Raw genomic sequence first — 12642 nt, forward strand, 5'->3', positions numbered from 1 at the left:
CATGTCTGAGGGATGTTATACAAGTGTAAATTCTGTTATGTGAGTTGCTTACTGGTAGCAAGCTAGATAGTTTGAGTTGTGCACATGTGGAAGCATTTGTTATCAGCTGTTCACAAGTAATGGAGATCTCAGTACCTGCAGGTGGAATTGATGGAAGTTGGCAGGATGCCTAAGAACTTTCAGAATGTGTTTACAACACAAGTACTTAAAGAAAACAAACCTATTGATTTGGATCAAGTCTGGAAGAAAAGGACAAGCTGAATGCTATATCATTTCTGAAGATAATTTTCGTTCTTTGTGTTTCAGATGCTCAACAGAGAGAAAATCAGAAATCACAAACAATCAAAAGCAAAATAGTGGCTATTGTCAGCTGTGAATTAGAGCTGATAATTTCTAATAGAAAATGTATGCTTATGAATCAAAGAGTACAGTTACATTTTGATAATTGGGCTCCAGTAATGTTTTGTTGAGCAATCGATTTTAAGAATCCCCATTGGCAGTGGCACCTTCAGCTGCCTAGGCCATAAGCTCTGGAATTCCTTCCCTAAATCTTTCTGTCTCTCTTTCTCCTCTTTTAAGATCTCCTTAAAATCTACATCTTTGACCAAGCTTTTGATCATCCACCCTGACATTGACTTCTCACTCCAACTTTGTTTTATAACACATCTGTGAGGTGCCCTGGAATGCTTTATTACATTAAAGGCACAATATACATTCACACTGTTGCTGTCATTAGATGGAGTGCTTTAAAGTTGATCTCAGCTGAGGTAGCTTGGAGGTGGCTTCATTACCAGGGAAGAAGAATCTTTCAGCCAAAGTTTCCAACCCTAAAGTTGAGTTGGTGAGGAAAGGGCCAGTTAGCCTCTGTGCCATTACTCTTTCTCCCTACATTACTGAATTGTCTAGCTTAACTCACATGTGTAAGATGGTCACTAAGGTGAGGCATGATTACATAGAATATATGGCAGAGAAACAGTCTATTTAGCCCTAACCGCCCATGCTGGTGCTAATGCTCCACTCAAGCCTCTCCCATCTTTTCTCATCTAAATCTACCATCGTACCCTTCTTCCACATGTACATGTCTAGTTTCCCCCTACATGAACCATTACTATTCATTGCAACCACCCCCTGTAGTAGTGAGTTCCACATTCTCACCACTCTTTGTGTAAGAAATCTCTTCTGAATTCTGCATTGAGGTTTTTGGTGAGTATCTTATATTGATGGCCTCTAGTTATGCTCTTCCCCAGAAGAGGAAACATTCTTGCTGCATCCACTCTATGGGCAGAACTTTCTGCCTGTCGAGCGGGTGGGCCCAACCCAATCTCCGGCGGTGGGGAGCCGATCCCCACTGGAGAAGCGGGCCCTGCTGCCATTTTACGTGGGCGGGCCAATTAAGGCCCGCCCAGCGTGACGTCCGGTGGGAGGCGCTATGCGCCCCTGTGTAGGCAGGGGGATCCTTGAAATGGAGAGTGTGCTCTTTTGCGCATGCGTACAAAAGAGTGCACATCTCCCTGAAGCTAAGTGCAGCCTCAGGGAGATCGCATGGACTTTGAAAAATATTAAATTTAGAAAAAAAAAATTCCCTTACATGTCCCCTCGAGTGACATTGTCACATGAGGATGGGACATGTTCATAATTTACAGAATAACTTTATTAACATTTTTAAAACCCTGCATAAAACCACATCCCACCGCTGGATGAGGTTTCATGTTTTATCTATTTGCCGCTGGGGCTCCTGGCCTGCCCACCAACCTTAAGGTTGGATGGGCAAGTCCTTTAATTGGTTATATGATCCTGTCAATGGCCTCAATTGGCCATTGACAGGTCGGTGGGCAGACAGCTGATTTCGCTGTCCACCCGCCTTCCTAAAAATTTAAATGGCCCGGGATGACATTGGGGATTCCTCCTGATGTCATCCCACATCATTTTCCCCTTGGCGACCGGGCTGCGCCCCCAGATCATCAAGGGGAAAATCCTGGCCTAACTGACTGCCCTTTTATGTTTCCCTATCTCTCTCTGCATGTCTCTGGACCCCTGTCACTAGGCAACAGCAGTTTTTTAAAAACTTTTTTTAGCTTCACCAAACTACTAACCCCTTGGTAACCCATCTCTTTACTTCAAGAGTTGTAAAACCTCATTAAAAATGCAGGTATACAAACAGAGTCCCATACCTTCTTGCACCCAGCTCACAAAAACCTCTAAATGAAACTAAAACCAGGTTTTACCTTTCTTAACACCCAAATATAAAATATAAATTGAACTTTAAGCTATACATTGTTCCTAACACAGTCAAGCAGCAATCAATAAAGCAAATACAATGATGTGTTCTATAGCTAAATCTGGAAATGCTATTCTGGAAGACGTCATGGTAAAACAGTAAACTGTTCCATTCAGTGTGCACCTTTAGAATTGTCTCCATTTTGGGCTGTCAAAGCACAAGAGAAACATTCAAAGCCCTGGAGACTCCACAGAAAAGAGCCTCAAGGCTAATTCCTGACATGAGGGAAAGTGAATTGTGCAGCACTTGGACTTTTCAGTTTCTAGTAATGGTGACTGAGAGGGAATCAATAAGACCACTGATGCAAATGGAAAGATAATCTGGAACACAATTTCAATTTAAATCATGACAGTAGTGATTGAAAATCAAGGTTAATTCAGAAATCACAAAAAATTCCTCAATGTTTGTAATGGAATTTTGGATAAAACACAAAAATACAAAGTGTTAGAATTGTTTATCAAGAAGTTGAATGCTGTGATTGAGAATGGCTGTTTTTTTTTTTAAGATTGATAAACTAATGGGCTCCCCATGACTTCTTATTCAACCTCATGATTGGTCAGCTTGGCTCTATTGGTAGCACTGGTTACTAGGTTGTGTTCTGAGTCCCATGCCAAGGACATTTCATAAGCTGACAATTCATTGAGGTGAGATATTAAACAATGTCCTGACAGCCTCTTCCAATGTACTTTGCCTGGGTGTTAAGGGTCTCTTGATAATGATTATTCCTTCTTCTGAATACCAGGTTAACTGGTATTTGACAGTTTTGGTATCTGCTTTGTGCAAAATTCCTGCCTTGTAGCCTTCATAACATTAATGGCATGTCAGACGTTATCCATTGTTATGTGAAGTGCTTTGAGACATGTCTGAGGGATGTTATACAAGTGTAAATTCTGTTATGTGAGTTGCTTACTGGTAGCGAGCTAGATAGTTTGTGTTGTGCACATGTGGAAGCATTTGTTATCAGCTGTTCACATGTAATGGAGATCTCAGTACCTGCAGGTGGAATTGATGGAAGTTGGCAGGATGCCTAAGAACTTTCAGAATGTGTTTACAACACAAGTACTTAAAGAAAACAAACCTATTGATTTGGATCAAGTCTGGAAGAAAAGGACAAGTTGAAATCTATATCATTTCTGAAGATAATTTTCATTCTTTGTGTTTCAGATGCTCAACAGAGAGAAAATCAGAAATCACAAACAATCAAAAGCAAAATAATGGCTATTGTCAGCTGTGAATTAGAGCTGATAATTTCTAATAGAAAATGTATGCTTATGAATCAAAGAGTACAGTTACATTTTGATAATCGCTTGGACTTTGAAAAATATTAAAAATAGAAAAAAAAAATTCTCTTACATGTCCCCAGTTGGGACATGTTCATAATTTACAGAATAACTTTATTAACATTTTTAAAACCCTGCATGAAACCTCATCCCACCGCTGGATGAGGCTTCGTGTTTTTTCTATTTGCCACTGGGGCTTCTGGCCGACCTGCCAACCTTAAGGTTGGACTGGCAAGTCCTTTAATTGGTTAAGTGATCCTGTCAATGGCCTCAATTGGCTATTGATAGGTCGCCGGGCCCGCAGCTGATTTTGCTGCGCTCCCGCCTTCCTGAAAATTTAAATGGGGCAGGGTGATGTCGAGGGTTCCGCCTAATCTCTTCCCACGTCATTTTACACGTCAGCGAGCGGGACTCACCCCCTGCTCGCCGATGGCAAAATTCTGCCCATGAGGTTGATGGAATGATAGACTTTTGGACCCTAAGGGAATGAAGGAGTGTGGCGATCAGAGCTAACGTGGATCTGAGGTAAAAGATCAACCATCATAGATCAGATTCAAGAGGTCACATAGCCCATTCTTGCTCCTATTTTCTATCTTCTTATGTGACCCAGGATGAGCCAATCTTTAAGAGAAAAAAGGGGAAAAATTAGGGAACATAAAATAGCCATTGTGCCATTCATTATGCTCGTGGAATCATGACACAGAGTGAGAAGCATTTCCATCGTGTCTCTGTATAGGTCTTTGGTTTATTTCTCCTACTCACAGGCAAGAACTTTGAGTTTTTTTTTACCCTAATAATTTTATGACACCCTGGAGGCATCAACGTCTGTAATGAGAATCCCTACTTGCAATTTCCTCCCACACTGTATATAGGAGGAAGTCGAGGGAAGAGATAAACCCTGTGAATGCTGTTTGAATGTTGTTGACCACATGTTTATGGGTGACACCAGCAGATAGGCCAATGTTCTTTCACAGAGCGCTGACCCTTGTTCTGCTATTAACACATCTGCTTTCTTACCTTTATGCCGCTATCAGCACCTTCGTTAGCCCTTACCTTCTGTTCAGCCTTGAACATATTCAGTGACTTGGCCTCCACAGCTCTTTGAGATAGAGAATTCTGAAGGTTCACAACCATCTGAGAGAAGAAATTCCTCTTTTTCTCCACCTTAAATGGGCGACCCCTTATCCTTAAACTATGTTCCCTAGCTGTGGGTTCCCCCAAGAGGGGACTCATTCTCTCAGCATCTAACCTATCAAGCCCCTTAAGAATCTGATGTTTCAATAACATTCCCTCTTAATTTCTAAACTCCAGCGAGTATAGGCCCAAGCTGCTCAACTTTCCTCATAGGACAATCACTTCATCCTAGAAAGCGGCCAAGTGAACCTTCTCTGAACTGCTTCCAGTACAGGCACATCTCTCCTTAAATAAGGATATCAAAATTGTATGCAGTACTCTAGGTGTGGTCTCACCAGGAGGATAATTTTTCCAATACAAAAAAAAGTACTGTGAGATGCCTGCCCCTTTAAGCTGCTGCAGACATTTTAATGTTGACTCAAACAGGCAGCCGCCCAATGAGAAACCTTTCCATCATCTGGCGATGAATTTTACATGGGGCATGTTTGCCTTCCCGTAACAAAAGTCAGTTGGCTCAATAAGGCCACCCCACAGCGGTAACACACTGCTGGCAGCCTTAACCAACAGAGTGTGGGACATCCGCCATTCAGTGGGAGGACAACCTGCCCTTGAGAGTCACTGGCCAATCTGAATGGCCGGCATCTTAAGCAGCCTCAGCAGTGCCAGAACACTGTAATGGGGGCATCTGGGACTACACCAGGCCCCAGGGAGAAGAGCAGTGGATCCCGGACTGAGGTAAGCACTGGGCTTTTAGGGTAGGAAGGGACCGGGCACCCTTGGGAGGGGGGCAAGGGAGATGGGAGACAGACTGTGGAGGTCAGACAGGGAGGCCAAAAGGAGGGGTATTACCTTGAGGTTCAGGCGTGCCACATTGGGCAACCCTGAAAGGATACATCCACCTCCGCCCCTTCCCTCTTTTTCACCTCCATTGGTGAAAAAAAGGGACTCCCCACTCTCACCTGCCTGCCCATGCCAACTGTGTTTTTGGCAAGGGCAGTGTAATATTCGGGTCACCTGACTCAATTGCCTGTTAATGATTCATTTCAAAATGGCAGGCAGACTGCTGATTTCAGTGCCCGCCCACCAAACCTATTATGGGGTTAGGGCAGGGTAGGGTTGGAAGGTGCTGGGCTAGCCACATGTCATATTTTACATGCCCCCACCCCATTCCCCACAACAACTGTAAACATGCTTGGTGGGGGGGGAGGTGGCGATAGTAAAATCCAGCCCCTAGGTGTCCACCGATATTCAAAAGAAACTGACTCCCAAAGCATCAAGATGGCTGAATTTTCACCCGGTCACACTCCCAGTGACAATCAGGCTGTTAAAGGAATTGCAGGCCATGCCATAATTAGTGATCAATCTATATAAGTGATGTCTCCTATCAGCCCTGTAAGCACTTTCTATCGCAATGGCTTTACTGCTTAATATGCTGCAAATTAGACTAACTCACTTCCATTTTTCTATCCAGCACAGTGAAGAACACAATCCTACGGAACATGATTCTAAGCATCAGCATTAACAACATCCCCATTCCATTTTGTGTCACTTAGTAGCTGGGAGATGGGAAGGCTGTAAGTGCTGTTATTGGAAGCAATCACGGTAAGTTGCTTACTATGCTGGAGACTGGAATGAGATTGCAACCATATTACAGCTGTTCAGGAATAACATATTAAATAGTAATGTTACCACAACAAAAGCCATTTGTACAATTCCCTGCACTAATACCAAACACCACTTAAGGATGCTGGCTGCGTTTAACTCTGCTTCCTGAAGATAATCTGTTGAATTTATTTTAAGCAGGAATAATGCAGGTCTTGTAAGTTAATATATATGTAACTCTTGCTTTGTTTCTGCCCAGAAACTGCGCATTTGCACATACAAAATTCAGTTCCTAAATGTTCAACCAGCTCTCCTTATGTGTACAAGTTACCATTATTCATTTGGTACCTTTATTTGATTGATAGTATTATAGTCACATGATCCAGCAATAGTGCCTTTAACATAATGAAATATCCCAAGGGCCTTCACAGGTACATTATAAAATGGAGTATGGCACTGAGTCACATAAGGAGATATTAGGGCAGATGATCAAAAGCTTGGTCATAGAGTTTGGTTTTAAGGAGTGTCTTAAAGGAAGAAAGCAAGGTAGAGAGGCAGAGCGGTGTAGGGAGAGTATTCCAGAGCTTAGGGCTGAGGCAACACAGACACCAATAGTGGGGCAATTAAAATTGGGGGCGCTCAGTTAGAATTATAGGGGTGAAGATGTCTTGGAGGAGATTTAGAAACAGGGATGAGAATTTTAACATCCAGATGTTGCTTGAATCAGAGCCAATGTAAATCAGTGAGCACAGGGTTTGTTTGGAGAAGTGCCTTTGTCATGTGACTTCTGTCACCCTTTTGTATAAAGCCTTGAGAGCAGAAGCCATTTTATCCACCATTTGGAACAGAGTTGATAAAAAGGGACCTGCTGCGAGTTAATGCATGGGCAGCAGTGTTTTGGATGAGCTCAGATTTACAGAGGGTAGAATGTGGGAGACCAGCTAGGATTGTATTGGAATATTAAGCCTAGGAGTTGCAAAGGGTTGCAGCAGCAGATGAGCTAAGATGTAGATGAAGTCAAGTGATGTTTTGGAGTTAGAAATAGGCGCTGATAGTGTTGACATGAAATTGAGGCCAAAAGTTCATCTCAGAATCAAATATTGAAACCGAGTTGCAAGCAGACTGGCCTAATCTCAGTTTCCTACAGGAGAGGGAGTCGGTAGTTATGGAACAGAACTTGGACTGGGGACTGGTAACAATAGCTTCAATCTTTTGAATATTTAATTGGAGGAAATTTTTGCTCATTCAGCACTGGATTCCCATAAGCAGTTTGATAACTTTGAGACAGTGAAGGAGTTAAGAGAACTGGTAATTAGGTAGAACTGGGTTTTATCAGGGTACAATTGAACCTAATGCTTCAGGTGATGTCATATGAACGTATGCACAAGGAGCAGGAGTAGGCCATTCAGCCCTTCGAGTCTGCTCCACCATTTATAAAGATCATGGCTGATCTGATGGTAGCCTGAAATCTGCATCGCACCTACCCCCGATAAACTATCACCCTCCTTGCTTACCAAGAATCTATCCACCTCTGCCTTAAAAATATTCAAAGACTCTGCTTCCACCGTCTTTTCAGGAAGAGAGTTCAGGAAGACACTCTAAAAAAAAATGCCTCATCTCTGTTTTAAATGGGAAACCCCTTATTTTTAAACAGTGACCCCTAGTTCTAGATTGTTGCATAAGAGGAAACATCCTCTCCACATCGACTGTTTCAAGACCCCTCAGGATCTTATATGTTTCAATCAATTAGCCTCTTACTCTTCTAAACTCCAGTGGATACAAGCCTAGTCTGTCCAACTTTTCCTCATAAGACAACCCATCCATTCCAGGTATAGTCTGGTAAACCTTCTCTGAACTGCTTCCAACACATCTACATCCTTCCTTGAATAAGATGACCATTACTGTACATAGTACCCCACATGTGGTCTCAGTAGTGCCCTGTACAATTGAAACATAACCTCCCTGCTTTTGTATTCAATTCCCCTTGCAATAAATTATAACATTCTATTAGCTTTCCTAATTACTTGCTGTACTTGCATACTAACCTTTTGTGATTCATGCATGAGGACACCCAGGTCCCTCTGCATCTCAGAGTTCTGCAGTCTCTCATTATTTAGATAATATGTTTTTCTTATATTCTTGCCAAAATAGACAATTTCACATTTTCCCACATTCGACTTCAGATCTTTGCCCACTCACTTAACCTATCTATATCTGTTTGTAGCCTCATTATGTCCTCTTCATAACTTATTTTCCTACCTATCTTTGTGTCATCAGCAAATTTGGCAAATATCCCTTTAATCCTTTCATCCAAGTCATTTATATAAATTGTAAACAGTTGAGGTCTCAGCACTGATCCCTGTAGCACACCACTCGTTACATCTTGCCAACCTGAAAAACACCCATTAATGCCAACTCTCTGCTTCAAGTTGGCCAGCCAATCTTCTATCCATGCCAATATGTTACCCCCTATAGCATGAGCTTTTATTTTCTGCAACAACCTTTGATGTAGCACGTTATCAAATGCTTTCTGGAAATCTAAGTACAGTACATCCATTTGTTCCCCTTTATCCACAGCACATGTTACTTCCTCAAAGAACTTCAATAAGTTGGTTAAACAAGATTTCCCTTACACAAAACCATGCTGACTCTGCCTGATGACCTTGAACTTATCTAGGTGCCACCAAAGAACAGCATGTGGATGAGAAATAGGAAGGGGCCAAAAAAGATTCTTGGGGGACACCAGAGATAACGGTGTGGAACCAGGAAGAAAAGCCATTGCAAGTGATACTCTGACTATGATTTGTTAGGTAAGAATGGAACCAGTTGAGGGCAGTCCCAGCTGGAGGCAGTGGAGAAGTGTTGGAGAAGGCTGGTGTGGTCAGGTGTGTCATAGACTGCAGCCATTGAAATGGATGAAGAGGAAAAGTATTCCTTTGGCACAGTTATATTGGATGTCATTGTCACTTCAATGAAAGCAGTTTCCATATTGTGGCAGGGATAGAAACCTGACTGGAGGGACTCAAACATGGAGTTCTGGGAAAGATGGGACTTTATTTAGGAGGTGACAGCACATCAAAGATCTTTGGATAGGGAAGGAAGCTTGGAGATGGGATGGCAGAGTCAAGAGTTGTTTTTAATTTGAGGTGAGGTGTGGCGACAGTAGATTTAAAGGAGACTTCTGTTTATTGCATTCAAACTTCAGCAACTACCAAGGTGGGATTCAAACAGAGGTGCCCAGAGCATTACCCTGGCTCCCTGGATTATTACTGCAGTGACAACACCACTTTGTCACTGAGAGGGACAACACCTGAAATGAGAAAACCATTCGCAACATTGGCTAAGATGGGGTCCAGGAGGGATTCTGGGTGATTAGCAGTTTAGTGGGAATAGGATTGGGGGAACAGGAGGTGAATCTCATGGGCAATGTGAGATCAGCGAGGGCATGAGGGGAGTTAGGAGAGATATTAGAGAAAGAGGTGAGTTCAGGACTAGGGCAGCATTAAAGGAAGTTTGGCTGGGTGGGCTAATGGAAGAGAGTGATACAGCAGAGGCACTGATTGGATTGACTCAATCTTGGTGACAAAGAAGTCTATGAGCTCCTTGTACTTGTTGTTGGAGGTGAGGGGAAGGGGTCAGGGCAGAGGGATTTAAGCAGATGGTTTGAAGTAGAGAAAAGAAGCTGATGATTTATCTCTGCATTCCAGGTACATCCTGCAATATTTAGCAGTTTTAGTGTTCCAGCCAGAATAGGCAGTGGATGGCTAAACCAGTTGTCTGCCATATCCTTTCAAGTCTGCGTCCCATAGACTTAAAGGAGCAGGGATGAGGATTGAACCGGGGCAATGGCCAGGATGAGAGAGAGTAATGTTTTTATTGGGGACTAGGAAGTCCAAGGTAGAGGTGAGAATGTGGTTGAGGAAATCAGTAGCTGCAGAAATGTTATGGTATATGGAGGGCCAAAGGGGATTTTAAAATTGCGGTTGTAAATGAATTTGGTTTTTTTTCCCAGCGATGGATACAGGACGAGGTAGGATTGTGACAAAGAAGGGAAGGGTGGGTGGTGAGTGATGCAAGGTCTTATTGGTGATTGAGACATGGAACTAACAAGACCACATGAGATGGCAAGTTCAAGGGGATGGCCATAAATATTGGTTGGGCAGTTTATATTAAGGGAGAAGTTTAAGGAAGTTAAGAGGGCAGGGAACCCAGAAGAGAGAACATGAAGAGTTGAGATAGAGGTTGAAATTAGTGAATATAATAAACTTGGTCTACTGGACAGGTTTCTTACTTGGAACAGATAACTTTATTACAGAGCTCTTGTAGAAGCTACATGCTTGAACCAGGTCCACGACTAGAAAGCTCCGCCCATAAGATTACCCACACTTAGGGCTGATTCATTAGTACAATCATGTGACCCCTAAAGGCAGTAGAAAAGCTTTTACCTACATTCACTACATTTCCTCCTCTTTTAGTTTTTTTTTACATTTCTTATTTACCAAGAATATCCTAATCCACAACATATATATATAGTTCAGCAGTAGGGCACAGTATAAATCAGGAAATACTGGGAGCATGTAAGAAAGGCTCAGCAATAATCATAGGTGATTTTAATATAGACTGGATTAATTAAATTGGCAAGGGTAGTATCGAGGGAGAGTTCATTGAGTGTATTAGAGATTTTTTCTTGTAGTAATATGTTGTGCAGCCAACCAGGGAGTAGGCTATTCTGGATTTGGTTTTGTGTATTGAGATGGGATTAATTAATGATCTCATAGTAAGGATCCTCTAGGGAAGAGTGATCATAGCAGGCTAGAATTTCAAGTTCAGTTTGAGAGCAAGAAACTTGAGTCCCACACTAGTGTCCTGGAGTTAAACAAAGGTAACTATGTAGGCATGAGGGCAGCCTTGACCCTAGTGGACTGGGCAGGAAGACTGCAAGGTAGGGCAGTTGATGAACAGTGGCAGATATTGAAGGAGATATTCAATTCCTCCCAAGTAGAATATATTCCACAGAGGAAGAAAGGTGGTAAGAGGGGAAGAAAACACCCATGGCTAAGCAAGGAAGTTAAAGATAACATAAAGGCAAAAAACTAAGACATACCAAATTGCAAAGGTCAGAGGCAGGCTGGAAGATTGGGAAACTTCTAAAGATCAACAAAGGCTTACCAAAAAAGTAATAAAAAGAGCAAAGGTAAATTATGAAAGAAAACTAGCGCAAAATGTAAAAACTGATAGCAAAAGCTTCTACAAGTATATAAAAGGAAAGAGAGTAGCTAAAGAGAATGTTAGTCCCTTGGAGGATGAGGCTGGTGAGTTAATAGTCAGGAACGCAGAAACGGCAGAGACGTTTCATCAATATTTTGCCTCAGTTTTCAAAGTGGAGGACACTAATACCACCCCAATAGTAACAAATAGTGCAGAGGATATAGAGAAGAGGGAACTTAGAACAATCACCATCACTAGAGAAAAAGTACTGAGCAAACTATTGCGATTAAAGGGTGACTAGTCCCCAGGACCTGATGGCCTACAAACTAGGGTCTTAAAGGAAGTGGCAGCAGAGATAGTGGATGCATTGGCTATAATATTCCAAAATTCCCTGTATTCCGGAAAGGTTCCAGTGGATTGGAAAAATGCTAATATAATGGCCATATTCAAAAAGAGGGGAGGCAGAAAGTGGGAAACTATAGACCAGTTAGTTTAACATCTGTTGTTGGGAAATAGTTGGAATCCATTATTAAGGAAATAGTAATGGGGCTTTTGGAAAGTCAAAATGCAATCCATCAGAGTCAGCATGGTTTCATGAAGAGTAAATCATGTTTGACTAATTTGCCAGAGTTCTTTGAAGATGTGACAAGCAAAGTGGAGAATGGGGATGCTGTAGATATAATATATCTGGACTTCCAGAAGGCCTCTGATAAGGTGCCACACAAAAGATTAACACAAGATAAGATCACACGGAGTTAGGAGTAATATATTAGCTTGGATAGAGGATTGGCTAACCAACAGAAAGCAGAGAGTTGGGATAAATGGGTCTTTTTCTGGATGGCAAGCTGTAACTAGTGGGGTGTCACAGGGTTGCGGTCCTTGGGCCCCAACTATTTACAATCTATATTAATGACTTGGGTTCAGGGATAGAAGGTACTATAGCTAAATTTGCAGATTACACCAAAATAGGTGGGAAAGTAAGTTGCAAGGAAGAAATAAGAAATTTACAAATGGATATGGACAGATTAGGTGAGTGGGCCAAAATTTGGCAATGGAGTTTAACGGGGGTAAGTGTGAGGTTATCCATTTAGGTCGGAAGAATAAAAAGACGATTTATTATTTAAATGGAGAGAAACTTCA

Source organism: Carcharodon carcharias, chromosome 15, assembly GCF_017639515.1.
Source record: "Carcharodon carcharias isolate sCarCar2 chromosome 15, sCarCar2.pri, whole genome shotgun sequence".
NCBI classification, from domain to species: Eukaryota; Metazoa; Chordata; class Chondrichthyes; order Lamniformes; family Lamnidae; genus Carcharodon; species Carcharodon carcharias.